The sequence below is a fragment of the Helianthus annuus genome, chromosome 9 (genome assembly GCF_002127325.2).
Source record: "Helianthus annuus cultivar XRQ/B chromosome 9, HanXRQr2.0-SUNRISE, whole genome shotgun sequence".
Taxonomy (NCBI): Eukaryota; Viridiplantae; Streptophyta; class Magnoliopsida; order Asterales; family Asteraceae; genus Helianthus; species Helianthus annuus.
Window position 1 is genome coordinate 115,775,388 of NC_035441.2, and position 5,050 is coordinate 115,780,437.

Below are 5,050 nucleotides of genomic sequence, written 5' to 3' on the forward strand. Positions count from 1 at the left end.
AGCTTTCTTATCTACGATGTGTGCCAGGAAGGCAGCACATCCCTTTTGTAAACACTTACGAGCTTTCAGGCAACTGATAATTCTTAAAGGCGTATCACGCTTCTCCCCATGAACTACAATTGTTTCTCCATCTTCGATTGGGATACGAACGACCTTTTCGTGACAAACAATCTCGGCCTTGTTACTCGATAGCCAATCCGTTCCCACTACCACATCAAAGCTTCCCAACTCGACAGGTAGTAAGTCTTGCGTAAACTCGTGCCCTCCAAATTCAATCACACATCCTTGGACAACTTCACTGGTCTCAACTAGTTTCCCATTTGTTAATTCGATCGAATATGGGACGTCTAACTTACTAGGCGTCAAACCAAGAACATTCTTAAATTCTAATGACACGAAGCTATAATCGGCACCAGTATCAAACAAAATAGATGCAAAAGTTTTGGTTGTTAGAGAACGTACCAGTAATCACGCCTGGATCCTGGCATGCTTCACAAGGTCCGATGTTGGATGTTCTTTCACGGTCTTGTTTCAACTTCGGGCATTCCCTCTTAAGATGTCCAACGTCCCCACAATGGAAGCATCCTGGCACTCGGCCATTTCCTTTCCCATTTCCACCTTGAGCGTTGTTACTGTTTTCTCCTTGTCTGGGACTCTTCATCCCACAACCATCCTTGTTGTGCCATTTCCTCCCGTACCTAGGCTTCCGACATCCACATTCATGGTGATACTTGCACCCAGCACGTCTTGGTTTAGTTTATAAGTAAATCTTATCATTGGCCTGTTTGTTGTTAGGGCAATCTTTCTTGAAATGCCCTTTGTCTCCGCAGTCAAAACAACCTCGAATAGATCTTTGTTCATCATTATTCGTTCGGGTATCTTCGGTGAGCTTCCTTTTGTTGTTTCCGGACGACTCTACCTGAGTCTCCTTGTCAGGGTTTGCAAGTTTTTCTAGTCTAATGGCTTCCGTAACGAGTGCCAAGCCCATCTTACTTGCAGCCATAGTTGTTGGTGGCGTAGATGTTGTCATTAAGCTCAGGACTTGAGGTGCTAGTTCCCAAATGAAATGTCCTAATTTCCTCAATTCTGGTTCCACCAAGTACGGAACGACTCGTGCCAAATCATGAAGTCTTTGCATGTATTCCAACATTTTCGGACCTTCCATTATCAGGCTCTGGAATTCACCTTCCAACCTCTGGGTTTCTGTTTGGGTGCAATACTTCTTAGGCATTATTCCTTTCAACTCATCCCAAGTTAACGCGTATGCTGTAGTTAGGCCCATTATTCGAACCTGAAGATTCCACCATAATCGAGCTCCATCTTGAAACAACTCAGAAACGTATGGGACTTGTTGTTCTGGCGTACAACCACTCATTCGAAAGATGGATTCCATACTTCCAATCCATTTCACAAAAGCTATGGCACCCCCAGTGCCGTCGAACTTCGGAGGCTTGTAGTTGAGGAAGTGCCTGTAGGGACAACCGTTATTTTCTGAGGTGCCTCTGCTAGGTTCGGAGCGTAGGGCCTCGTGCTGTGCTATAGCTGCAGCAATTATCTCTTGAAGTTCTGCCTCCGAGGTGGGCATGCGCATTTCGCGTCTTGGTGGCATCTTCTAAAAGATGTTTCACGTAGGTTAGGTCATAGCAAGTCAAGTGCACGTATGTATTCATCAATATCAACACATAACATCTCATGCTAAAAATAAATCAACCACATAACATCTCACGTCATAGAACTTAAACAGTAGATCAAACATCACAAGTGATGAGAATACTGCGATTGCATTGCCATAAATCGAGATCACAATGTAAAGTTTTCAAGTACACAACTGTATCATACAACCTCAATGACTTACTAGGGGACGACCCTAGGCAAGCCGTGAGATCGCTGGACGTATTCAGGAATCCTTGGTTCGTCCATTTTCAAATTCCAGAACTCCACCTTAAGCTTCTGGATTCCAGTCCTATAACAACATTTCTTCTCAATCATTTCCTTGAGCTCGTCCCAGCTCAGTGCATAAGCAGCATCTGTGCCAAGGGCCTGAACCTGATGGTCCCACCATGAGAGTGTGCCATCTAGAAATGACCCCGAGGTAAAGGTAACACTCTGTTGGGGCGAACAGTTAGTCATTCTTAGAATGGAGTCAATCTTTTCGGGCCAACGAACAAATGCAACGGCGCCTCCTGTTCCGTCGAAGTTCAAAGGCTTGCAGTTCAGGAACTGCTTATAGGTGCAGTCAGTTAGAGGGTTATTTCCAGTAGTGCCATCGCTGTGCTTAAAGCGGAGGGCTTCATGTCGTGCAATTGCCTGTGAGATGCGTTTTTGCAGCTCGGCTTCTATCCTTGGCAACGTACTGGTGTTTGTGTCACGCCTGGGTGGCATTCTCTTCTGCCGAAGTGGCATGAAGCGGGTTAGACAACATTTCAATTGTCTATGAGATACATAGCACCATAAGCCATCATGTAATCACCCAATTTCACACGTAAATATACTCAATGTATGAGTGAGGAAATAAATTCTGAGCCTTCACATAGGTTTGCCAATTTGGCTCGTTGCTTGAAATAGAATGAACTCGAGGCTACATCGCCTTGGTCATTCGTGTTTGAGTTATTTCCTGCTACATTGGTTTTCATTAGCTTGACCCGCAGAGTCCACCAGGATTTCTGTGCACTACAAGTCGTTATTACGTGGGCCCCCGTAATAATAAATTGTCTTGCACAGTTACCCCAAATTTTCTCTCGTCCAAGCAGATGATCAATCAAGGAGCAACAGCAGGTGCATCGGCATGAACAGGGTCATGCTCCAATGCGGGGTCAAGAGCAACGCCTGGCTCAGGGGCCACGGCTGGCTCCGGATCAACAAACTCCATCTCAAAATCAGCTGGATCAACAAACACCGGGGTTACAGGATCCTCCAAGGGCTGGTCTAAGTGTATGAACTCAATGTCATGGTCTGGATCAAAACTAGGTGGAAAAACAGGATCATCCTTAATATCGTGATCAAACTCAAAGCTATGTGCGGGAACTGGTGCAGCTGATGACGCCATATCAGGGTCGGCGTCATGTGAATGGTGTTGCACTCCCTGTATATGCGAAGATGCGGACGTCAGAAACTCAAATGAGTCTGGGACAGGGGAAAGGGCATGAGCTTCCTCTGCAGGAGCGTCCGCAAGCAGTAGGCTATTACCAGCAGCAATAGGGCCTCACCCTCAAGTGGGTCCTCCTCTAATAGTTCGACATCGTCGTTGGAGACAACATCGGGGGGCATATCAACGATGGGATAAGTGGCAAGGGGCACAGGAGCAGGGATCACCGCGAGTGGCAAATCCCAAACAAGATGGCCATCAGCAGGCTCTGCTACGATATCAGGCAGCGCAAAGGGCTGAAAGTCATCATCGTCTGTGCTGGTAGTATCGGAAATGTACACCTCGTGCTCCGATGAAACTATGTTGCCTGATACTATGGCCATGGGATCTGTAGTGTCCGACTCTCCAGTATCTGATGAAGGCATGACGTTTTGTAATACAAACACACATATGCACAAATAATCAATCATATAGTCAAATAAACATATTAGTCACCAATAAGCAATCATATAGTTCTCCTAGTCCCACTAGCCTCCCAGTCTTCCAGACTGAATCTCCTAGTCTCTCAAACTACCTTCCCAGCCTTTCGGATTGTTCTTCCTAGTCCCACTAGCCTACTTCCTCAGCCTTCCAGACCGAGCCTCAGCCTCTCAGACTGAGCCTCAGCCTCCCAGACTGAGCCTATAAATAATAAATGAAATGTGCTCGACATTTGTTTGTAAAAATGTTTTGGATCTGGACTTAAGTGGTATGCAGTGTAAAAATGTTTTCGTGAGAGCCCTAGTGATCATAGTCTAGACTCGAGAAGGAATCCTAGTTCGCTATGATCAGAGCTCTGATACCAAGCTGTCACACCCTGGCTTTGCGGAAGCGTGGTTAATTTGGTGTGACTTCTTAATACCATAGCCTAACCATAACAAGCTATATGAAATAAAAACCGCGCAAGATCATCCATCAAATTAAGTTTTAAAACATAAGTAAAACAACATTGTCTTAGGGCGTTGACTCATGCAACGGAAACTACAACCTGATAACATAAAACATTGTTCAGAAGACACAAACATCAATATGAAATAAACGCAGTTTAAGGACTGTGACTCGTCCAGGTAAAAGTCACATCCCCTAAACTTGGATGACCTCGAACTCTTATGCAGCAGGAAAACGTAACATACCGCGCCAGATCTTTAGTTCCCTGAAATACATGTAAGTTGGAAAAATCAACAATAATGCTGAGCGAGTTCATGTGTAAGTGAGTAATAAAACCTTTGTAAGTATGAAATCCTGGTATGTAGCAAATAAGGAAAAAGAGATCACCAATGGTTTGCAAGGCCATTGATATGTGTGAAGTGCAAGTAGGAAGACTCAAACCTAGCAGATTTATGCATTGGGTACAAAGTCACCCCGAGGTCCGTTATGCTGGGCCTGGGGTTGGGCTCGCTACACCCAGATAGATCTACCGCTCCTGCCCCTCGGTCCTACCCTGAGGATTAATGGCCTCAAGTTTCTGCCTACCCACTCACATGATCTAAATAACAACCCTCCTTACGCTATCCATACCATGTAAAAAGTACTTGTAAACATAGCAACATGTATTTCACCCCCGCAGTTTTAAAGCTAAAAACAGTTAAAAGAAAAGGGGGAGCATGAACTCACAGTGGTGCATCTCTACCAAGTATATCTCCTGATCAAGCAGCTGTGCGACGACCTACACGTACTTACTCTATTAGACGGACGGCCGTGCCTTAGCTTCATGGTTTAAGTTTTTGGGAAATAGTTAGACAACTATTTCGTGTTTATATTTTGTAAATACTTGGTAATTATTTTCCTTCCCAAGGATGGGGGATTTAATACACGTGCGTTCGTATAACTTAGAAATATATTATTAAGTCTCACTTAATATATATTTTATTTCTAACTCCAAAATATAAATATTTTTCTCAAAAATATTATATTTTAATACACATA